Below are 26635 nucleotides of genomic sequence, written 5' to 3' on the forward strand. Positions count from 1 at the left end.
GAGTAAATGCCCTTTCTCTTCAGAGCTGAAGAAAAAACACCAGTGTCTTATTTATCTATGAAAATGATAGCTCAGTTCCTTATTAAAATGCACACAGACAATCCAAATTGAAATTAATTCTAAGAGAAAAAGCAATGGAGAAAACCATTTAGAATGCATCTCTGAACTAGAATAAGGACCTTAAACAACTTCCTAGGAGAAAAACCAGCTCAGAATAAATCAAAGACCATCAACCAAAACAGGAGGTCCAGGGCCCAAAGAGAAACTTACCATTTCTACTGGAGGAGAATCTCGAACTTGGTGAGTCTTCAATGGCTCCCAGCTGATACCTTAGCTCTGGTTTCAGGCAACTCCTTCTGGCTCCTGAGTCTTCTCTGAGACCCCACGTTATTTGGGCATCAAATTATTGTCAACAAAAAAAGTCAAACTCTGTAAAATAATTGAAGAGATTTATTCTGAGCCAAATATGAGTTGACCATGGCTCACAACACAGACCGCAGCAGGTCCTGAGAACATGTGCCCCAAGTGGTCAGGGTGCAGCTGGATTTTATACATTTTAGAGAGACATGAGACATAAATACATTTAAGAAATATATTGGTTTGGTCCAGAAAGGTGGGACAACTCAAAGTGGGGCTTCCAGGCTATATTTAAACATTTTCTGCTTGATAGTTGGTTGAGTTTGTTTAAAGACCTGGGATCAATAGAAATGAAATGTTCAGGTTAAGGTAAAACATTTTGCCAAGGTTCTTTTGAAGTCTTATGGTGGCTGCCTTAGAGACAATAGATGACAAATATTTTCTATTCAGATCTTTGAAAGGTGGTAGACTCTTAACCTCTTTAAGATTAGAACAGCCTGGAAGAAATAGATCTTCTATAATAGATACTTTTTACAGATGCAAATTTTCTCCCACAAAGGACAGCCTTGTGGGGCCATTTCAAGATATGGCAAAGAAACACATTTTGAGGTAAAATATTTTGACTTTCTTCTTTGTCATATAATCTAATTCCAGAGTCAGACCGGAGAGTAAGTCATAATATATAGGGTTAAATAAAACCTATCTGATGAGAATTTATGGTTTGTAGGATATGACTCTCCACACCCCTTAGATAGGAATTTGGGCAAAGTAAAATTTAAAAAATAAAATCAGAGCTTAGTCTTCAAAAACATTAATCTATTTTTCTTTTTACTTTTATTTTATGTTCACAGGTACAAGTGCAGATTTGTTACATATGTAAATTTTTGTCATGGATGTTTGTGGCATAGATTATTTCATCACCCAGGTATTAAGCTAATATTGATTAGTTATTTTTTCTGATCCTCCCCCTCCTCTTATCCTTCATTCTCCAAAGGCCCCAGTGTGTGTCTTTCCCATCTATGTATCCATGTGTTCTCATCATTTAGCTCCCACTTATAAGTGAGAACACGAGAATTTGATTTTTCTGTTTCTGTGTTAATTTGCTAAAGATAATGACCTCCACTTCCATCCATGTCCCTGCAAAGGACGTGATCCAACTTTTTTTAAGGCTGCATAGTATTATATGGTGTATATGTACCACATTTTCTTTATGTAATCTATCATTGATGGGCATTTAGGTTGTTTCCATCTCTTTGCTATTGTGAATAGTGTTTCAATGAAAATACGTGTGCATGCATGCTTGGATAACTGACTAGCCATATGCAGAAGACTGAAACTAGACCCCTTCTTTATACATGTACAAAAATTAACACAAGATGGATTAAAGATTTAAAAGTAAAACACAGAACTATAAAAATCCTGGAAAACAGCCTAGGCACTACCATTCTGGACATAGGCATGGGCAAAGATTTCATAATGAAGATGTTGAAAGCAATGGCAGCAAAAGCAAAAATTGACAAATGTGATCTTATTAAACTAAACAATTTCTGAACAGCAAAAGAAACTAACAGGTAAAACAGATAACCTACAGTATAGGAGAAAATTTTTACAAACTATATCCAACAAAGGTCTAATATTCAGCATCTATAAGTAATATAAACAAATTTATAAGAAGAAAACAACCTTATTTAAAAAAGTGGACAAAGGACATGAAGAGACACTTTTCAAAAGAAAACATACATGTAGCCAAAAAGTATATGAAAAAAAAAAAGCTTAACATCACTGATCATTAGAGAAATGCAAATCAAAATGAGATATCATCTCACACTAGTTAGAACGGCTATTTTTAAAAAGTCAAAAAACAACAGACACTGGTGAGATTGTGGAGAAAAAGAAATGCTTATGTACTGTTGGTGGTAGTATAAACTAGTTTAGCCATTGTGGGAGACAGTGTGATGATTCCTCAAAGACATATAGATAGAAATACCATTCAGTCCAGCAATCTCATTACTGGGTATATACCCAAAGGAATATAAATCATTCTATTACTCTACTGTTAATTTAAAATTTCTCACTAAATAAATTTTTTTGTGCAACTCTTTTGCATTTGGTGTCATGGCATATTCCTTTGAATTTTAAGATATCTATAATAATAGCTAGAAGCCATATGCTATAGAGGTGAATATTGTGGGATTAAGAGCTCCACTGCCTACTAGTTGTCTGAACTCAAGCATATTATTTAACATCTTTGAAACGTAGTTTTCTCATTTCTAATTAGGAATAATAATTGAACGTCTTATGTTTGACGTGAATATGCAGTGAGAAACTTAATAATTCAATAAGGAAGTCAATGATTATTGGCTGTTATTATTAACTGTTGCACATTTTCTCCTTGGTACTTTTTTCAATTGGGTTGGGCAAATGTTACAATTAGGATATGCTTTTTTCTTTGGAGATGCAGCTGCTAATTCAGGTATGAACTTCTAACTTCCAAAGATTTGTGAATTTTTAAAAACCCAGAAACATGACTTAAATATAAGCTCATCATTAATACATCTTTTTGTTGATGGTATCACTTAAAGAGTACCAGAAGCTTTACTGTAATGCATCTAATAAAACCAGATAATTACTTTTCAAATACACATTTCAGAATTCTTGAATTGCATCAGAAGTGTTTGAGTTGAAACCAATATAGAAGTAAATCATTTTTATGTAATCTTTTGGAGAGGCTGTTGATTTGTTAAGTTAGGAAGTATGTATTTTACAGATGCAGTACCCTTTTGCATGCTTACCACTTTGCTTTTTGACTTTCTCACCACGTAATTCAAAACACAGGCCCATTGATTAGAGACTACACAATCCTAAATGTAGTAGATCATATATCTATCTGCCCTTCTATAATTTGGCAGACAATAAATTTATTCTGTCTAGGTAGCAAATTCCTGAAGGGTAAAAGGCAGGATTAGCTTAGCCTAATTTAGTCCCTAGAATTACTCAGTACCTTTCAAAAGCAACAAATATCAGTTGATCACTTCCATTGAAGAATCATTTACAAAGCGATTTTGAAGCCAAGTAAACAAAAGTCTATTTGAACATTCTCAAAGATTCATTGTTATCACTAATAATTTAAGAATCTTGAATGTAAGCTGATCTAGAAAACAAAAAAGACAATAAAGATTTTAAAAGCTTATGCAGAAATATTGCATATAAATTTTTACTAATTTGCAAATTGATCAAAAAGCATGCATATTTATAATTACCAAACTTACTTATTAAATGTCAGTACAACCTTATTGCAGAGTTGGAGTACATTACTAGGTATGAATAAATAAATTAATAAACACAATTACTTAAAAGGAGCTATTCCTGATAGCTAATTGTTTACTGAAATATTCCACGAACATGGAGAAATACACATACGCAATATGAAGAGTGGGAAAGTGTAGTCTTTACACACTACACTAGCCATTATTTCCTTAGTTGAGCTCAATTTCAATTATCTTAAACTTGTTAACTGATTAAATTTCTTTGGCAGCAATATCTATATATTTTTTTCAGTGAAATACTAGATGCAGCAGCACTAGTCACATAACCAAAATTTCCAGACTAGTGGAAAATAGCAGCTACTGTCATCAATGGGTAGGCTGTTATGTGTTGGAAGAGAAGAAAGGGCTAAAAAGGTTTCCCCTTGTTTCTCTCATATTCCTTTTGTTCAAGGTTTAGAATACATTTCAGGCTGTCATGAAGTTTTTTCACCTACAAGTTAAGCTTGGATAGACTCTTCAAACACAGAACCCTATATTTTCTTACAGAATACAAATGTATAGATGCAATGATTTATGTAAACTGTGTTTTGACCCCGAAGAGACAGTTTCCTGTGATTTGGTGTAACAGCTGCCATGAAATGACTACTATAAAGACTGTCATAATTTTAACATTGGTCAGCAGCAGCCAAATGTATAAAGGAAAACTCAAATTTTCCATTGTTTAAAAGTGTATTTGTGTTACAATGCAGTTTCTGTATGCAAATTCTTTGTGTAAAATATGGATACCATTTTCAGAATAGTAGAGTCCACAGAGAAAAGTAATAGAAGAGTAGAATCCATAGAGAAAAGTAACAGAAGGAGGAGGATAGCAATTTACTTCCCTTCATTTTGCTGCTCTGCTGAAGAAAGGATCAAGACTGGTATGATAGGTAGAAATTAACCCATGCATGATTTTTCTTCTTTGAACATTGAAAGGGTGATATCAACATAAATTGGACTGAAAATGGAATTTCAAGAAGTGACATTATTAGTAATATACTTTAATTTGTAAAATAATCTCAGGAACTTATTTACAGCTTCAGATAGGTTTTTTAAGTTCCCTCTATATTTTTAAAGGGCATAAAATATGGAATTTTTTAAATTTTTAAATTTTTTTAAATGCTAGCTAAGGATTGCTAGCATTTAATCCTAAAGACTACAATTTTTAAAAATTTTTTCTCTAGTTTTCATGATATCATCCTTATATAACCAGAACCAAAAAAGTGTGACTAAAGTAACAGCATTGCATTGAAAACTTCAGGCTAATATTTACCCATTACTTGCTGTGTTAACAAGTGGAAGATGAGTTTAGATCCTCACAAAACCATCTTCCAACTTTTTTGCCTTTTACTGTTGCACATTTTTAGGAGACAAAGTGTGCTATTCAGTAGTCCCCTATTTTTATTTTTTATTTTTGTAATGACAATGTGAGGAGGAGGTTCTTGTCTATTTGATTAGAATAGACTTTGCCACAAAATGTTCCCATAAAATGTTCATAGTGGTCTTATAAAAATTGTTATATTAAACTACATTTTAAAAATCTAAGTTAAATACAATGCTTAAAGACTTCTCAGGAATGTTGAATGGTTCAACTGCTTTGGGAAATTGTCTGGCAATTCCTGAAATGGTTAATTATAGAGTTACAATATGATCAAGTAATTCCATTCTGAGGCACATTCCCAAGAGAAATGTAAACATATGTTCACATGAATCAACCTAAATACTCATCAACAATAGACTGTATAAAGAAAATTTGGTACTTACACACCATGAAATACTACACAGCCATAAAAAATAACAAGACAATGTGCTTTGCAGGAAATGGATGGAGCTAAGGGGGCATTATCCTAAGCAAACTTAACCTCAGTTCTTGATAGAAACCTGTTTTTGATAGAAAATCATATACCACATATTCTCACTTATATGTGGGAGCTAAGCATTGAATACACATGGACAAAAGGAGGGGAACAAAAGACACTAGGACCTACTTGAAGGTGGAGAATGGGAGGAGGGAGAGGATTAAAAACCACCTATTGAGCACTATGCTTATTACCAGGGTAAGGAAATAATTTGTATACCAAACCCCATGACATGCAGTTTACCTATATAACAAACCTGCACATGTAAAATAAAAATATTTTAAAAAGAAAGCATATGTCCATACAAAGACTTAGACGTGTATGTTCACAGTGGCACTATTGCTAAGAGCAAAAAAGTGGAAGAAATCTAAATGTCCTCCACCATTGAATGGATAACAGAATGTGACATATGCATACGTTGGAATATTATTTGGCCATAATGAGGAATGAAATTGCAATACATGCTATAACATGGATGAACTTCAAAACATTATGCCAAGTGAAAGAAACCAGGTAATGTATCATACAATTGTATTTATATGAAATGCCCAGAGCAGGCAAATTCATTGAGACTAAAGTAGATTAGTGTTTGCCAGATACGTCAGTGAAAGACAATTCTGTGGGAATGAGTCTTTGAAGAATCTCCAACCCTGTTCAGCTTCCTCTGATGTCTGTCAAGCTTCTAGTTGTCACCGTGATTGCAGGATGTTGGTTTTCAAGACTACTGTGAAAGTTCACAGTGGGATAATGGGAATAGGGCAAGTTAAAATGCAACAAAGCTCACTGTTCTTTCCAATATTCAGTTGATTTACTTGAGTTAAGTGGCCACAAATTGCTGCAAGCATGTGGTTAATTTCTAGAGTTCTAAAAAAGTTGATTCTGACACTTACTGCTAGTTTTCTCATTGCTTTTATGAAGGAAATAATTTTTTTCTTTATTTCTTCTAAAAAAAATGGGATACACATGCAGAACATGCAGGTTTGTTACATAGGTATACATATGCGATGGTGGTTTGCTGCACATGTATACCTATGTAACAACATGATCTCAGCTGGGCATGGTGGCTCACACCTGTAATCCCAAGAGTTTGAGAGGCCAAGGTGGATGGATCACGAGGTCAAGAGAAAAAGACCATCGTTATCAACATGGTGAAATCCATCTCCACTGAAAATACAAAATAATTAGCTGGGCGTGGTGGCATGTGCCTGTAGTCCCAGCTACTCAGGAGGCTGAGGCAGGAGAATATCACTTGAACCCAGGAGACAAAGATTGAAGTGAGCCAAGATTGTACCACTGAACTCCAGCCCGGTGACAAAATGAGACTCCGTCTCCAAAAAAAAAAAAAAAAATCTTATTCCTTTTTATGGCTCCATAGTATTCCATGGTGTATATGTACCACTTTCTTTATCTAATATATCATTGATGGGCATTTGGGTTGGTTCCAAGTCTTTACTATTGTAAATGTGCTGCAACAAACATCCATGTGTATGTGTCTTTATAGTATAATGATTTATATTCCTTTGAGTATACAGCCAGTAATGGGATTGCTGGGTTGAATGGTATTTCTGGTTCTATATCCTTGAGTAATCACCATACTCTCTTCCACAATGGTTGAACAAATTTGAATTCCTACCAACAGTGTGAAAGCATTCTATTTCTCCACAGCCTTGCCACCATCTATTGCTTCCTGACTTTTTAATAATCATCATTGTGACCGGTGTGAAACGGTATCTCATTTTGATTTTGATTTGCATTTCTCTGATGATCAGTGATGTTGAGCTTTTTCTTTATATGCTTCTTGGCCACCTAAGTGTCTTCTTTCCTGAAGTGTCTGCTCATATACTTTGCTCACTTTTTAATGAGGTTGTCTTTTTTCTTGTAAATGTGTTTAAATTCCTTGTAAATTCTGGATATCAGATGTTTGTCAGGTGGGTAGTTTGCAAAAATGTTCTCTCATTCTGTAGGTTACCTGTTCACTATGATGATAGGTTTTATTTCATGTGCAGAGGCTCTTTAGTTTAATTAGATCCCATTTGTCAATTCTGGTTTTTGTTGCAGTTGCTTATGGCATTTTTATCATAAAGTCTTTGTTCATGCCCATTTTCTGAATGGTATCGCCTAGATTTTCTTCTAGGGTTTTTATGGTTTGGGATTTTACATTTTACTCTTTAATCCATTTTGGGTTAATTTTTGTTTAAGGTATATGGAAGGGGTCCAGTTTCAGTTTTCTGCATATGGTTAGCCAGTTTTCCCAAGACCATTAACTAAATAGGAGATCCTTTTCCCATTGCTTATTTTTGTCAGGTTTGTTGACAATCAGATGGTTGTAGATGTATAGGGTTAATTCTGAGGTCTCTATTCTGCTCCATTTGTCTACATGTCTGTTTTGATACATGTTTCATGCTGTTTTGGTTACTGTAGACTTGTAGTATAGTTTGAAATCAGGTCATATGATGCCTCCAATTTTGTTCTTTCTGCTTAGGATTGCCTTGGCTATATGTGGTCTTCTTTTATTCCATATGAAATTTAAAATAGTTTTTTCTAATTCTGTGAAGAATGTCAATGATAGTTTGATGGAATTGCATTGAATATATAAATTACTGTAAGCAGTATGGCATTTTCACAATATTGAATCTTCCAATCCATGAGAATGGATTTTTTTTTCCCACTTGTTTGCGTCTCATGCTTTCCTTGAGGAGTGGATTGCAGTTTTCCTTGAAGAGGTTCCTGACATGCCTTGTTAGCTATATTTCTAGGTATTTTATTCTGTTTGTAGCAGTTGTGAATGAGAGTTCATTCATGATTTTACTCTCTGTTTGCCTATTGTTGCTGTAAAGGAATGCTTCTGATTTTGCACATTGGTTTCCTATCTTGAGACTTTGCTGAAGTTGCTTTATCAGTTTAAGGAGTTTTGGGACTGAGATGATAGGGTTTTGTAAATATAAGATAATGTTATCTGCAAACAGACAACTTAACTTCCACTCTTCCTATCAGAATACCTTTATTTCTTTCTCTTGCCTGATTCCCCTGGCCAGAACTTCCAATACTATGTTGAATAGGAGTGGAGAGAGAGGGCATCCTTGTCTTGTGTCAGCTTTCAAAGGGAATGCTTCCAGCTTTTGCCCATTCAATATGATATTGGCTGTGGGCTTATCATAAATAGTTCTTATTATTTTGATATGTTCCATCAGTACCTAGTTTATTGAGAGTTTTTGACATGAAGAGATGTTGAATTTTGTCAAAGGCCTTCTCTACATCCATTGAGATAATCATGTGGTTTTTGTCTTTGGTTCTGTTTATGTTATGGATTACATTTACTGATTTGCATATGTTGAACCAGTTTTGCATCCCAGGGATGAAGCCAACTTGATCATGGTGGATAAGTTTTTTGTTGTGTTGCTAAATTCGTTTGCCGGTATTTTAACTGAGGATTTTTGCATCAATATTCATCAGGGATATTGGCCTGAAGTTTTCTTTTTTTGTTGTATCTCTGCCAGGTTTTGGTGTCAGGATGTTGCTGACTTCATAAAATGAGTTAGGGATGAGTCCCTCCTTTTCAATTGTTTGGAATAGTTTCAGAAGGAATGGTACCAGCTCTTGTTTGTACTTCTGGTAGAATTCAGCTCTAAATCTGTTCCTGGGTTTTTCTTTTTTTCTTTTTTTTTTTTTTTTTTTTTTGGTTGGTAGGTTATTAATCACTACCTCAATTTCAGAGCTTCTTATCAGTATATTCAGGAATTCAACTTCTTCCTGGTGTAGCCTTGGTAGGGTGTGTGCATCCAGGAATTTATTCATGTCTTCTAGATTTTCTAGTTTATTTGTATAGAGGTGTTTATAGTATTCTCTAATGGTAGTTTGTATTTCTGTGGGGTCAGTGGTGATATCTCCTTTATCATTTTTATTGTGTCTATTTGATTCTTCTCTCCCTTATTCTTTATTAGTCTAGCTAGTGGTCTATCTATTTTGTTAATTTTTGCAAGAAAACGGCTCTTGGATTTGTTGATTTTTTTGGAGAGTTTTTTGTGTCTCTATCTCCTTCAGTTCTGCTTTGATCTTAGTTATTTCTTGTCTTCTGCTAGCTTTTGGATTAGTTTTCTCTCTTCTCTCTAGCTATTTTAATTGTGATGTTAGGGTGTTAATTTAAGATCATTTTAGCTATCTGATATGGGTATTTTGTGCTATAAATTTCCCTCTTAATCCTGCTTTAGCTGTGTCCCAGAGATTCTGGTATGTTGTCTCTTGGTTCTTATTGTTTTTAAATAACATCTTTCTATCTGCCTTAATTTCATTATTTACCCATTCAGGAGCAGGTTGCTCAATTTTTCATAAAATTGTGTGATTTTTAAGTTAGTTTCTTAATTCTGAGTTCTAATTTGATTACACAGTGTTCTGAGAGACTGTTTGTTATTATTTCAGTTCTCTTGCATTTACTGAGGAGTGTTTTATTTCCATTTATGTGGTCAATTTTAGAATAAGTGCCATGTGGCAATGAGAAGAATGTATATTCTGTTGATTTGGGGTAGAGAGTTATTTAGACATCTACTAGGTCCACTTGATCCAGAGCTTAGTTCAAGTTTTGAATATCCTTGTTAATTTTCTGTCTCGTTGATGTATAATACTGACAGTGGGGTGTTAACGTCTCCCACTAGTATTGTGTGAGAATCGAAGTGTCTTTGTAGGTTTCTAAGAACTTATTTTATGAATCTGGGTGCTCCAGAATTGGGTGCATATATATTCAGAATACTTAGCTCTTCTTGTTGAATTGCTCCCTTTACAATTATGTAATGCCCTCCTTTGTCTTTTTTTTAATCTTTGCTGACTTAGTCTGCTTTGTCAGACACTAGGATTGCAACCCCTGCTTTTTTTAGCTTTCTATTTGCTTGGTACATTTTCCTCCGTCCCTTTATTTTGAGCTGTGTGTATCTTTGCATGTAAGATGGGTCTCCTCAATACAGCATACCAATGGTTCTTGACTCCTTATCCAATTTACTAGTCTGTGTCTTTTAAATGGGGCATTTAACACATTTACATTTAATGATAATATTGTTATGTATGATTTGGATCCTGTCATCATGATGTTATTTGATTATCTTGCACACTAGTTTATGCAGTTTCTTTGTAGTTTCCTTGGTCTTTATATTTTGGTGTGTTTTTGCAGTAGCTGGTACCAGTTTTTCCTTTCCATATTTATTGCTTCTTTCAGGAGCTCTTGCTCACCTAGAGAAAATGACAGTTAAATCTCCAAGGATCCCAGAATCTCAACACATACATGTTACAGAAATTGACAGTCCAGAGACAGTCCAATACTGTAAGGGTAAAAAAAAAAAACACCAGAATATTGTTGCTACCATAACTGGTAAGGAGGAGTTAGATAACACAGAAATTCCAACTTCGAAATTTCACTGGGCTTAGGCACCTGGAGGCTTTAATAAATAAGCATTCAGCATCCTCAGAATACAGTCACCCAGGAATCTCCAGAAAATGCAGAGTCCCCAGGAAGTTATGACCCGGAAGTATCGAGAAGCATGTACACTCTTAGAGAAAGACCGATCATCCAGTGTTCCTGAGCAGGGCACCTAGAAGCACTGCTGAATGGTGAAGGGATTCACATTCTCCAAATTATTATGACAGAAGAGGAGAGAGAGCATGGCTACCTCCAGTTACCACCAGAAGAGGAGAATCAAGCAACTACCACACTCAAGGGTCACCATCTCCATGCTTTGGAAGGCCCTTTTCCATTTCTGCCCCCAGTATCTTAAGTTCTATTGGTGGCACAGTCACAGACTCCCAGGATACAGTGATGTCAGGAGCTGAAAACTAAATGCATCAAAGTTAAATGCACAAGAGTTAAATGCACCAGAGTTAACATCCAGAAGAGACATGCTTCTTCTTCTCAAGTCATCATAATTTGTTCACAGAAGGTAAGATTTTTAAACTTGCTTTAACTACTTTTGTAAATTATGTATAATTTTCCAGACAAGCAGACTTCCATAAGTAAATTTATTTTCAAACTCACCACCTGTAAATCTGTTTCTTTATATCCCATAAGATAACGACTTTTTCTAAGAGAATAGTGAGTACCCTACAATTGTAAGCCTTATATTTGATGATTACAGTATGACTTTGAGTTGGATAAATTCAATCAGATGCCAGTTAATAATTATGAGAAAATAAACACTTAAAATATGCAAACTAGTTATGACTTTGGAAATTTGGAATAAATTTTCTCTTTTGAAAATAACTTTCAGTTCGGTGGGTAATCTTGAGAAAATGACTAGTCCTCATTCTGTAACAGATTTTAACTGATAGAATGGAAACATTTATCCCTTAATACACCCATCCACTTAGTAACACCTCCATTGGTTAAGACACAAACACTCCACTCCATTTCCTTCTGTATGTGAGGACCATAGTGGCTAAAAAGTATTAACTGACAAATAAATGATTAATATTATAGTCTATACCTGAAGTAATATTAACAGAAGTAGTTATGATGTATTTATAATGTACATTAAAATCCTAGACTGAAATCTGCTCTTAACTATAAAGCAACATTTTTGAAAAAAAAAAAAGCAACATTTTTGTTTTTATCATTAGAGCTATTTAAACATATATAAAAATAATACTATGAATACCAAATAGTACCAGGAATTTTAAATTCTAACTCATGTAAGAAGCTGACCCCCATAACTTTATGAAAACTTTGTCGTCAACTAGAAATCTTTCTTAGAAATAGCCCCACCAAACCATAGAAGGTAGTTCCAGAGAAGAGTCTGGAATCTAACCCAAATTTTGTATGCAACATAATTTGGCCATTCTGTAATTTGTTTCCTTTTCTACACACATTCAGGGCTCTGACAAATTATTTATCAGAGACTGAAATTTAAGTATCTAAATCAGCTTAGATCACTTCATCCTTTGAAATGTTCATAAAACTGGCTCAACCCCAAAATCACATCCAATACCCTCCTCAATATTTCTGCAAATTCGTACAGGCTTCCATTTTCATGCTTACCCCTCTCTTGGATTTCATATTTTTCCACTGAACTCTTCACCCTTCATTTCTCACTTCTCTGCAGCTCCTCTCTCACCACAATATTTCTCATCCTGTCTCTGTTGTTCCTTCATTTTTCTACTTTCCACTATCCCCAAATTCTTGGTCATTGTGTGAAAGCATTTAGCCACAACTACAACTTTGGATTTTTTTCTGTCCACTTTTTACATCCAAAACAGATATTAAGCTATTTTGCTAAGTAGAAGGTTACTTATCATGGTGATAGTGCCATTTGATTTTGAATCGTTAAATGATTGGATTGATATCACATTTGGTTATACTTATCTGTCATTCTTACTCATAGTTTCTTCTCAAAACAGAAGTAAATCTTCCATCATTTAAAAACAACTTCTGATTATGTGTTTTAGAAAATGCAAATGAAAGAGAGAGCATTAAAGAAGCTTGGCAAAAGGCCATTTTGTCAGGTTCTGCAGAACATCTTCCTATCAATTCAAGCTTTTAGAATTATTCTGAAATTTGCAATAAAATTAGAATTCCTGAAGATAGTAGTGGACTTCCCAGGAAGAATGTTAGAATTACCAGGAATAGTGTCAGTATCCCCATGGTTAATGTTGGAATTCCCATAGATAATACTGAAGTTCACAGAGGCAGTGCTGGAGTTCCTAAGTTTAATGTTGAGGTTCCCATGAATAATGCTGGGGTTCCAAGAGGCAATGATTCCCAATGCTCACGTGTAATCTTAAAGTTCCTAGAGGCAATGGTAGTGTTCCCAGTGCAGTGGTTTTGGGGTTCCCATGGGTAATGTTGAAACTTTCAGGCATAATATTGGAACTTCCAGACATACTGTATCCTCTCCACCTCCTGAGCTCTCAAAGTTAGGTGATCAGCAATTATAAAACTGACATCTTACAAAGTAGTCCTAATAGTAAACACATCATAACACTTAACATCTAAACAGAGATGTACCAAGTCTTACAACCAACAATAGTAAATGTAATATTTAAATTCAAAATGAATAAACAAATATATAAATACACTGATTATGATTGTCCTTTTTAGAGTTAGATTGGGTTACTGCTAGTTTATTCAGAATGGCAATCATCAATTATCTATGAGATAATTTGGTTAGGGGTTGAGTTGTGAAGGAGTAAGATGCTTACTTCCTCAACCTAGATTTCTACTTGCTAAAGAGATATAGTGTCTATGTCACCAAACAAAATAACAACTAACCTTCAAATAATACTATGTATCTCATAATCCCAACAATGACAGGTCTTTTTATATATTTCGATGGGCAAATGAAAGCAATGTCATAATTATTAACAGTTATCTATATGTGTCTAGCTTAATATCCAAGAAGTTTATTGACTGAAAGCTAAGGAAACAGGAAACTTGGCAAAAGATTCTTGAACACAGTGCTTCTCTGAAATGTTTAGATAGGACTTCTGAAGAAAGCTCACTAACAAAAATATTTAAATACATGTATTTATTTTTGTGAAACATATCTGACAAAAGTATAAACATTTATAGGAATTCTTAAAATAGAAGAAAAACAACTGTAGAACTCTAAATATTATATGTAGTTGTAATGTAACTAATATAAATAAGACAACACTAACAACACTACAGGATGACTAAAATATTGCATGTTAAAACAGTATTTTTGTTTTGAAAATTAATTTAGTTTATTTCTCTCAACTACCAAATTAGTTTGGCATAAAAAGACACAGCACATAAGGGGAAAATTATTGAAATATTTTACTAAATTACTGAATAGAATAGGCTTCTAAAAGAGAAGAGAACCACTTTTTAATGGCCAGATGATCAGGATGGTATTCAAATTGCACAATCATAGTTACCTGTAAAATTTGGTTTTAAAAAACATTTTTTTGCACAAAAACCTTTAAGATAGGTAAGATATGACTGGAAGGTAATGAGACTAGCTCATATACTACAGAGGGAAAATAATCTCATTATATTAATGCATAATATAATTTTTTCCAAACTTTTGGGGCATATGGTCCATTATTCAATTTGTACATTTACATTTTCAACTACCCTGAAAAATGGTAGCTGTTGTTTTTACAAAACCAAGGGCAATTTAAACTCTAGGTTACCACCTAACCCCTAATTATGTGTCTTACCACATAGTGCAAGGGGTGGGAATCTATAGTCTAATGGCAAATTCTTGCCTACTCAAACAAGATCCATTTAGCCTTTGAGGAAGAAGGTAAAGAGCATAGCTAGTCTCCCTTTCTTCACTACCCCCTGGTTTAGTGTGTGCTTACTGAACCATGGCTTTGGCATCAGAAGAAAAGGACATGTAGTGAGATTTCTTTCCTCTGCTTCTTACCAGCCCAGAAGATAGGGTACCATTTCAGACTTGAGTAACCCGACTCTTGTACAGGATGGCAAAGCCACAGAAGTAATGGAAGGATACAGGCTGCCATACTTCAGTTACTGCCAATGCCTGACTCAGAAGAAAACAAACTGACGATTCACCTTGTTTAACAGAGTCTACATATACACGATCTTGTCACGCTGACTTCCTGAAACAGAACTATTCCATTTCTAACATTCAAAGGGAACCACCTTGTGGGCGCGAAAACAGTAAAATAAGATGGAAACTCAGAAATGACTTACTAAGAACTAACATTTACTACAAAGCAAGTGAAAAAAAGGTCAAAATTGTGCTCAATTATATATAGTACTGATATATAATTGAAAACGGTCACTAAAACACAACCTTCATCAACAACAACAGCAAAATCCTGGTATGTCAGTGTTATTTCTCATCCTTTAAGATCCATATATTTTTGGAGTATTGTGTTAAGTGACTTTAAATATAAAAAATTATATGTAAAGTAGCCAAGTGCTTCTTTTCAAAATTTTAAGAAATTGAATGAAAATAAGGTAAAGAATCAAATGTGAAGATGGTCTAAGAAGATAATTCTCAATCTTGTAAATCTTGTCCTTCCAAATATTGTTAGTTCAGAACTGAGCAATGCAAAAGTTTTAATGACACATCATTATTTATCTTCAAAGATTGTGTCATGTCTTCATAGGGCCCTCCATGTCAAGTAAATTATCTAAAGTCACTCAATAATCATCATAATTCTAGAGGAAAGAGAGAGTAAAGACCATGGAATATACTGAAAAAGAAATTTCCATCACAAATTTCACATAAATTTTTCCTTCATGGAAAAAATATCAAAATTGCAAATCTAAAGGCATAGGATTGAAGAAAGAGAATGATGAGCCATTTCTAATTCTCCTGCTTTTTTCAAATAAATTACAGATTTAAATTACCTACACTTAATATTTCTACATTTTAATATGTTCCTGTAAAATAAGAAAATTACTTGCTAAAATTGATGATAGCATAGGCTGGGAGAAAGAACTCTGAAAATTTCCTGTATATTTTACTATGCAAGAAAGAAGAGTTAATCAGAAAGCAACAACAAATAGTTATCGGTTAACCACCATAATTAGCCACATTCTATCCTTCTAAGGACCTAGAGAAATGTGAAGTGTGTATTGCTCAGTGTAAGAGATGAATTCATCTAATTTTATAGATAGTTTATATCCAATCCCCTAGTTATACTAAGATAATTTTAATTTGTAAAGTAAATTGTACAATATGCATTCAGACAAGTTGAAATGATTTTTAATTCACAAGTTACTTAGCAGAAGAATGAAAGGGTTTTCTTCACTAAATAATATTTCTTTTATGTCTGTTTAAGTCTTCAAAAATTAAGCAAATGAAAAAAATATTTTCCTCAAAGGTTAATATGATGGAACTATGGGGAAAAATATTTGTCATAAAAACATGTATCTAAGCACCAACAAAATGTAGTATTTAAATAACATAACTGCTACTTTCATTTCAATAAACACAGTGTTAGAAAAATATTTCTCAAAATATTTAATTCAATTCAAAATGTTTTTGAAGCATTCTAAATAGGGAAATCACCCATACATAACCATGACCTGTACAGTACAATAAAGAGATTTCGACAGTTTGTAAAATTAAAAATATATATCTCAATGGTCTGTTTGTCTATAATTAGAAAGTAAAATGAAGAAATGAGGCCTTACACATGTAGTAAACCCTTAATTCATTTCAGAAAACCACAATATCAAGAATTATTATAAAATTAAAACACACAACTATAGAAGAAAATTTATCCAAAAAATTAAGCTAGGGAACATATTTCGAACATTAATCTCATGGTAACTGAATGTACAATGGCATTTCTTTTTAAGAATGAAACCATATAGATAGCGTGCATAATTTATATTAAATCCATTATCCAGCAAGAAAGATTGATTTATTGCATGTGGCATTTCCATCTAATGATTACTCTTTAAGTATATTTTAGAAGTGAAAATTCAAAATATAGGAAATTTGTTTTAGTACATCATAGGGTATAAAGTACATATGCCTGTTCAATAATTTTTTCAAGAGCAAAGAGCCTCATTGATATGTGATAATCTTGCAGAAAGTGAGGGGATAAAAGAAGAGCAAAAGAGAAATTAGAATAAAACTGTAGCAAACCACCATGGCACATGTTTACCTATATAACAAACCTGCACATCCTGAGCAAGAACCCTGAACTTAAAAGAAAATCAAAAAAAGACTTAGAAATTAATGATAAAATATTATGGTCAGCTGCAGACAATATTTTAGCATTCTTTTGCCAAGTGAATGGAATGATTATAAAACAAATATCTCATTTGCAATTAGAAAAGGAATTAGTTGCATAATAATAGATTTGATTATATTGTTTATCTCACTGCCTTCCCTCTTTTCATTTCAGCAGCATCTCATTTTTGTTTTTTGTATCCTCTGCTGGTATGCAAAATAGATTGATACACCAGTTTTAAAAAGAGAAAAAATAAAATGTTGTATTTTGAAGGTAATTTTATTTTTTGTACTTTGCACTTGGTCATTTTACTTTTACCTTTTATTAATATAAATAGATATTCCTTAAAATAATTAAACTTTAGCACTTACAGACCTAAAGTTTATGCTATCCCCGATTTCCTAATTCTTATGATGTACATCATAAATTTTTTAATTTGCCAAGAGCATATTTTTGTTATTTAAGAGCTTATTTTTAAAGCTGACTTACCTCCAGTAGATTTTATTATCTTAGGCAATATTTATCTTCAAACTAAGTTCTCTATGCTTATACACATATTAGAGTAAAATAAGAAATCATCTTCAAAATAAAACTACAAATGCAGTGACATTCATAATTATAGCTAATAAAATATTAAATTGTATTGGAATTGTTAACAGTTAATATTGCTGATTTTCCCCAAAGCCCAACAATACTGAAAATCATCATGAATATACTAATTTTCATAATTCCTCCATAAGTGTATCTAGTCATTCAAAAATAAACACACATACATTTCAGTATTTTAAAGTTGCAGAATAATAAGGGCCAATGTTCATTCCTGAAACTTAACATTTCAATACTGTGTAATAACTGTTAATGCTAACACATGTGCAGTACTCAGATGGATTCAAAAGTTTATGAAGAAGAAAAAATCACAAAGACGTAGTATTGACTTAGAAATACCCATTATTGTCAAAATTCTGTAATAACATCTCTACACATTATACCTTCTCAAACCTTTAAGCCTGTCAAATTCTCAAACCAAGTGTTTCAGTTTGTTGTGTCTGTGTCCAGTATATTTTAAATAAGTGACTCCATATTTCTTTTCTTCTGCATTTATCACTAATGACTGGAGAACAAATCTATCTTAACCTGAAAAACAAAAAGCTCTTTCCTGATTCAAGAAAATCAGCAAGAGCTGATGCAGTGCTTACAATTTACTATTCATTATTAATTTAAACTTTCTACCTTTTGGAAATGAAAGATACAACTTGGATTTATTTTTAAAGAAAAGGACAGTGAATAAAATATACTGATATAATGAAATACCTTTCATTTTTATGCTGATGTTGTATTCAATTTTTTAAAAATGTATATTGCCATTAGTTGCTGGCCATTGTTGACTTCTGTCTTATTTATGAAGTATCTACTTGAACAGTTTAAATAGTGTACCATTCAAGGTGATATTTTAATATATATGTGACATGTGTACCTTGGCCTCTATTGTGGGGTCAAATTGTCACAACACTAGGATATTAAACTGTTGGTACTCAATCTGAACTGTTATCGTAATTTTGCAAAGCTCACAAAAGGTATTTTAATATCTTACAAAGTAAAAATTCTAACAAACAATATTGCAGAGGAGTTATAACTATTTAAATGCAAAATTTTTACTAGATTAATCATATTTCCGCAGCAAAATTTGCCAATCATGTATTAGGACTGTTTGCAATAATAAACAAAATCAGGTCAGTGGCTCACATCTGTAATACCAGCACTTTGGGAGGCTGAGGTAGGAGGATTACTTGAAACCAGGAGTCTGAGACCAGCCTAGGCAACAAGGTGAAAATCCCCCCCACCACCATCCCCAGAAAAAATAAAAAAAATTAGCCGGACACGCTTGCAGTCCCTGCTACTAGGGAAACTGAAACAGGAGGATCACTTGATTGCAGGAGTTTGAGGTTGCAGCGAGCCGTGATCATGCTACTGCACTCCAGCCAAAATGACAGAGTGAGACTCTGTCTCAAAAACTAATAATAAAATCCAAATCACCTCTACACCTAATGATCCAGCTGCTACCATGGTCTTCTGTCCAAGTGCAGTGGTAAGATGTAGGCACTATCATTTTTCGATCTTTCTCTGTGTGTGTGTGCATGCATGCATGCACGCACATATATGTGAAACACAGAGAAAGAAGACTTGGAAATAAATATATACACCATCACTCACACTTATGTTTAATCATTGACAGTTTTAACAACACAGTGTAATTTCTTAAACACCTTAAGATTATTTTATATTTTACTATAGAAAAATTCCAATACCACTTCATTTGTATTTGTAATATAAACCTGTGGTTCTTATACTTTGCCTTGCTAAGCTGGCAAGCAAGGAAATAGATACTTCAAATGTTGCCTTTTGTGTCCTAAATTAGTAATTAAATATCACAAAAAAGTAGAAAAATGTTATGAGGATTCTATGTAATAGAAAGAACAATTAACCTACTGACTTACACACTGAAAATCTTGGTTGGTTCTCTGTTTCACGTTTCATTTGTATACAATATCTCATTAAAAATTCAGATTTTCTTTATTCAGAAAGTGAACTATTTTTTGAAATGCAAACTTGATTAGAAAACTTATGAACTAAAATACTAGAAATGTTTGATGCTACAGAAATTAAAATTAACTAACTTCCATCTTATATCTTAAAAACTACATTTCAACTTGGTGTATAATGTTGTTTCTCCTAAATATTTTAAATTTTGTATTTGTAACATGTTCAGACTTTTACTCTAAGTTATATAACCTATAAGTTTTAGTTGTTTATCTTCCTTCTTCTCATGAAGTAAATTTTGAAACTTACTGTAATTGATGCCATTTTGCTATCAGATTTCTGCCAGATACTGTATTAATATTTGGTGTCTGGTAAAAATTTCCTGATGGTGACTGTTACTATGCAGTCCTTATTAGGCATATATTTTCCAGTACCTTACAATGATATGCAAGATCCACTGCAAACATGTTTTAAAATGGTCTGCTGAAAATAATATATATGTTTGGCACAATAGTGATGAGAACATATTTCTTCCTAAATTCAATTTTTTTCCTGCTTTTTAAAAATTTTTATTTATTTATTTTAGTTTAGTTTAAGTTCTGAGATACATGTGCTGAATATGCAGGTTTATTACATAGGTATACATGTGCCATGGTGGTTTGCTGCACCTATTAACCCGTTACCTAGGTTTTAAACCCCACGTGTATTAGGTATTTGTCCTAATGCTCTCCCTCTCCTTTCCCCTGACCTTCCAAAAGGTCCCAGTATGTATCATTCCCCTCCCTGTGTCCATGTGTTCTCATTGTTCAATTCCCACTTATGAGTGAGAACATGCAGTGTTTGGTTGTCTGTTCCTGTATTAGTAGGCTGAGGATGACGGCTTCCAGCTTTATCTACGTCCCTGTAAAAGACATGATCTCATTCCTTTCCACAGCTGCAAAGCATTCCATGGTGTATATATACAACATTTTCTTCATCAAGTCTATCATTGATGGATATTTGGGTTGGTTCCAAGTCTTCGCTATTGTAAATAGTGCTGCAATAAACGTATGTGTGCATGTGTCTTTATAGTAGAATGATATATAATCCTTTGAGTATATACCCAGTAATGGGATTGCTGGGTCAAAGGGTATTTCTGGTTCTAGATCCTTGAGGAATTGCCACTCCACAATTGTTGAACTAATTTACACTCCCACTAACAGTGTGAAAGTGTTCCTATTTCTCCACAGCCTTGCCAGCATCTGTTGTTTGCAGACTTTTTAATGATCGCCATTCTAACTGGCATGAAATGGTATCTCATTGTGGCTTTGATTTGCATTTCTCTTATGGCCAGTAATGATGAGCTTTAAAAAAAAAAAAAAAAAAAAAAAAAAAAAAAAAAAAGCAACCCCATCAAAAAGTGGGTGAAGGATATGAACAAATACTTCTCAAAAGAAGACATTTATGCAGCCTAAATTCAAATTTATCTTTTGCTTAAAAACTTCACTTACAAATTTAAATTTCAATAAATGGTGTCATCTGCACTCAAGTATTATATTTTCTCTTTTTATTTCTTTCAGATACGATTTGTTTAGTGTTACAGTCATCCCTTGGTATTTGTGGGGGATTGGTTCCAGGACCCCTTCAGATAACAAAATCCACAGATGTTTAAGATTTTCATATAAAATAGTGTCGTATTTGTATATAACCTACACACATCCTCTCATATACTTTAAATCATCTCTAGATTACTTATAATATCTAATACAATGTATATGCCATGTAAATAGTTGTTACACTGTATTGTTTAGGAAATACTGTCAAAAAAATCTGTGCATGTTCAGTACAGACACAGTCACCCATTTTTTCCCAAATATTTTTGATACACAGATAATTGCATCCATGGATGTGGAATCTGTGGATTCAGGGGGCCAACTGTACAAACATCCCTAAGTCTGATGTGTTGAATGTCAATCAAAATATAATAGACCTAATTATTTGAATGCTTGAAAGCTCAAGCCATACTCCACAAAATAGTCCAGTCATTTAAAAAGCATTTGATGGTGCTACTTTAAATCTTGAGTGACTTATGGTTGAACCTAGTTGTGTGTAAACAAAACTTATTAAGCAATGTTAGAATTTGTGAGAAACACAAACTTCGATCACACCCCAGGATTCTGACACACATGGGTCTCCAGCTAGAACTTTGCTAAAGGCTTCTCTTACCAATTCACCAATCTCTCAATAATCTTACTGATGTGCCCCAGGTGTAGATGGAATGACTTTTCATTTTGGAAAACTTCAAGCATTTCAGAGGTACCAACATGGGTAACATAAATCCAGAAGAACACTATTTACTCCTTTCCATTAGATAGATGTTGAGAAAATACTGATGAGTTTATATGTTCATTAATATATATGTATATGCTAATATGTTGCCTATATTAGAGTTTATTCTAACTACATTACATTGATGAGACAAAGATAATGAATATGGCCAAACCAAATCAGCTATTGTTCTTTATTTCCTGGTCCCAATTTTAATTTCTGGTTACTTTTATAACTTAAAAAGTTGGGGCCAGGCATGGTGGCTCACACCTGTAATCCCAGCATTTTGGGAGGCAGAAGTGGGTGGATTACCTAAGGCCAGGAGTTCGAGACCGGCCTGGCCAACATGGCGATACCCTGTCTCTACTAAAAATACAAAAATTAGCTGGGCATTGTGGCCTGTAATCCCAGCTACTCAGGACACTGAGGCAGGAGAATCACTTGATCCCAGGAGGCAGAGGTTGCAGTGAACCAAGACTGTGCCACTGCACTCTCCAGCCTGGGCAACAGAGCAAGACAGTATCTAAAAAAAAAAAAAAAAAAAAAAAAAAAAAAAAAAAAAAAAAAAGAAGAAGAAGAAGAAGAAGAGAAGAAGAAGAAGAAGAAGAAGCTGAACATTTCATAGGGGATAAAATATTCTAACCAATGGAATGAATGAACTTTAGTATGCTAATAACAGTGTTTCATTGAGAAGAGAATTACTGCAGAAAACTTGAGAAGAGAGAGTTTTGGTATCCATTACTTTTATTTAACATACAGTTGAACACCAATCCTATAACTTGTACTGAGCTAGGTACTAGAGAATATAATTTTGGAAAAACACAACCTCATTCATACATACATGCTGGAAATATACAATCTCACTGGGGATACACAGTAAATAATTAGGGTGGTCATAAAAGGCCACTTTGGCAACAAATGGTAATTATTTTTACTCCATTTTTATAGAAAAGAACTCTTAAAACCAGCAACAAAGTATTCACACAGACAAAAAGATCTGCGTCAGTCCTTACTGTGTTTTTATAACATAAAATAGCCTTGGACAAATATTAAGTGGTATCCTATAAGAATTCCAGAAGAGTATTATCTCTCTAAAAATCGGCAAAGTCTTAGGAATGAAACCCTATAATAACCCAACACAACCATAGCAAAGAAATCAACTCAAAATTGTTGCTCCTGTTTATCTTATTGATAAGTTTCCTCCAATGCAATGACTCAGATTTGATGCACATAGGAATCTCTTGGATAAATATTTACAAAGACAAATTTTGAAGCCAGACCTTAATACTAAATAAGAATCGCTGAAGATAGGACATAGAAACCTACGCTTTTATTTTGAAATAATTGCACACTTAGAATAAAACTATAAGTACAGTAGAAAAGACTTCTATTTCTGGACCATTTCAGACTAAGTTGCTCACCTGATACAACTCCTTCCTCAAATAATTTAGTGTGTATTTCCTACAAGCAAGGACACTACCTATGTAATCACAATACAATCATTAAAACTAGACAATTAACAGACCCTATTGGAATTTTACCAAGAGTCTCAATAATGTACATTATGGCCAAAGAATCCAGTTCAGCATCACGTGTTGTATTTAGATGCCATGATTTAGTCTCCAACCTGGAGCAGTCCCTCAGTCTCTCCTTGAGTTTCATGACCTTGAATTTTTTGAAGATTACAAGCTAGTAAGTTTTTGTGTGTTTGTTTATTTCTTTGTTTAGAATGTTTATGAATTGGGATTGTCTCATGCTTCATCATCATTAGATTCAGGCTATGTATCTTCAACAGGAATATCACAGGATGTTGTGATCTTATTGTGTCCTATTGGGTGGCACACAATTTCAATTTGTCTTATTTAACTATTCTGTTCTTCATAAAACTTTTGTCATTCATTTATTTCTATTTGAAGGGACACACTAGTTTCTAATTTATTCAGTCATTTAAAATCTATTATTATCATATTTTTATGCCCCATATATCCTCCATTTAGTCAGTAGGATCTCCTTAAGAGCTGACTTCTTATTCTTTCAACATGTTACCATTGTTCTTTCATACTTCCTGGCTCTATGGCACAAGATGTCCCAGGCTCATCTAGAATTTTTCCTGTATCAGCCCAGCAATCACCATTTCTCCAAAGAACCATCATTCCTTTTAGTGGAGATTGGTATTTAGAGACTTAAATCTAGGTATTAAGTGTTCAGTATTATATGGTTGTGGTAGCTTTTAGGGTTCATAGTTAAGGCATAAATAGACCAAAAGATAGATATATAGATACAAACAGATGTAAACTCATTTATGTCTATATTTATTTCTGTTGACGTATATTGAAAACTGAGTTCATATCAGTAACACAAATTCCAAACAAAAAGCACAGTGTATATATTCTCATTTTCTCCTTTTCCACATTTGTAATGTCCTTCTCTAGCAGTGAGAAACCTGGTTTTAATTATATTTAATATACTTATTTTGATTAAGAAACCAATCTCCCATTTTTGCATCTACAACCCTCCACCTTGCAGATACTGCCTCATCTCTGTTTCCATTCTGAGTCCCCATTCTGAGTCAAACATATCCCCCAGCCCATATGGATGCCCTCCTCATGCTACTCAAGTTATGACTTCCCGAGCCAGGCCACCCCTCTGTATAGACACCATCCTTACCCTGCTAAGGCATGGACTCGATATCTTTAGAACTGAATTGCTCAGGAATAGAAATAAAGAGAAGAGGGGAAGGGAAGGGAAGTAAAGGGGAGGGGAGGGGAGGGGAGGGGAGAGGAGGGGAGGGGAGGGGAGAGGAGGGGAGGGGAAGGGAGAGGAGGGGAGGGGAGGGGAGGGAAGAGAGCAGATGGTAGTGGGGGAGAGAGAAGCAGAAGGGGAGGGGGAGGTGTGCTAGTCTGTGACCTCTGAGGAGTAAACACTAAGATGCAGTTAAATGTAGAAGACTTTTATTAGGGGAAACACCAGTGACAGAAAATGAGAAGGGAGCTGGAAAAGACTGGAAAAGTCATCTGACCTAAAGTGAAGGAGTGAAGGAAGGAAACTTGAGTAGAACTGTTCTAGACTAACTTGCAATTTCAGGAAGTTTGGAGGCCTCTAAGGAACTTTCTCAACACCTCCACATGAGAGAGAAAGGGATAAAAAAAAGTAGAGAAGTGTACCCAACAGAGGATCTAGAAGTCATTGTGCTGTTTGTTGAATATTATTTTTTAAAAAATTTATGGGAGCAGAAGGACTTCCTGGAGGTGAAGCAAGACGGTAGAATAGAAGGCTTCACGGATCATCCATCCCCAAAAAGGACATCAATTTAACCGCTATCTACATAGGGGGAAAAAAAAAGACCTTCATAAGAACCAAATCAGGTGAGCCCTCATAGTACCTGGTTTTAACTCTGTATCATTGAAAGAGGCACTGAAGAGATAGAAAAATCGTGTACTTGGAAATATCAAAATAGTGTATAGAGATTCACATTATGAACTTCTACCCAAGAAGGAACATGGGAGCTCAGGATAAAAGCAAAAGAAACTTTAGATCCTTTGAAAAATATGGCAGATAGCAAACTGCACTGTGAGCCCAGCAGAAGACTATAAATGAAGAAGCCTCAGTTCATGAAAAAGGTAGAGAAGATTTCTATGATACACATTCCCACGGGGGAATCAGGCAATCAAGGCTATCTGGGAGCTCCTTGGCCCTGCCAAACACCGGAGCTGTTGGAAGTGGGGGGAGGCCCAGAGAAAAAGTGCCATCAGGAATTTCCCCATGCATGTTCCCCATCCCTGGCAACAGTAGAAGGAGCAGCAGTCACTGTTTTAAAGTGACTGCTGTTTATAATGTCACTGGAGTGGCCAGAGACACAGTCTCCAGATTGTGATTGGTGATTTACTCTCAAGTGGAGTGGTGAGTGTGGCATGGGTTCTAGCTGCTGGCCTGGGAGCTGGGCAACCCCTCACTTTGCAGGACTAGACTGGGAGGGGTATGGCCTGGGAGCCATGGTTTTTCACCTAAGCAGAGACTTCTTTAACCTGGGGTAGGTTTGTAATCTGAAGACAGACTGCTTGTGATGTGTCTGGCTGTTTTGGCTTGCTGTGGCCAGCTGTGGGCCACAGGAAGTAGTCCTACTGGTCAAAGATTATAGGAATGAGGTGGGTCCCACTGTACCCTGCTAGCTTGTAGAGCCTTAGCCACCCCTCTTTTCTCATGCTGACTCTTTGGTGTGGCAGTGGTTGCTCTACTTCTTCCTGGACCATTGCCCCAGTGACCTGAGAACTGTCTTCTGACCTCCATCAGGGTGAGCCTTGTGCTAGCTCTTAGGAATCCCAAGCAGGGGCTTTCCTGGCTCAGCCCTGCTTGGCTTGCCCCCTACACCTGCCTCAGAAGCAGAGCATGGAACAAGGATCTCTGTAAGTTCCATAGTCATTCATTGCCTAAGACATCTGACATCTCCTAGTTAAAAATTTGAAGTATAAACTCCACTGTCACCACTGTGGCTGGCTCTCACATGAGAGTACCACCTACTGGCTGGGAGGGCAACTTGCACAGAACATCTGCTGATACAATTCCACAGTGCTTAGGAAGGGGATAAATTTGTTTAACTGCTGCTACCAC

The 26635-nt window shown here is 34.7% G+C and overlaps 1 long non-coding RNA gene across 1 annotated transcript in view; it reads right to left on the reverse strand.

The window, feature by feature from the left end:
- Positions 1 to 276: 276 nt before the first annotated feature.
- Positions 277 to 26635, reverse strand: part of LOC141582746 (uncharacterized) — a 35447-nt gene continuing 9088 nt past the window's right edge. Inside the window, exon 3 of the long non-coding RNA XR_012515624.1 lies at positions 277 to 429. This is a non-coding gene — a long non-coding RNA (uncharacterized LOC141582746). The remainder of the gene's footprint in view (positions 430 to 26635) is intronic.

The sequence above is a fragment of the Saimiri boliviensis genome, chromosome X (assembly GCF_048565385.1).
Source record: "Saimiri boliviensis isolate mSaiBol1 chromosome X, mSaiBol1.pri, whole genome shotgun sequence".
In the NCBI taxonomy this organism is placed as follows: Eukaryota; Metazoa; Chordata; class Mammalia; order Primates; family Cebidae; genus Saimiri; species Saimiri boliviensis.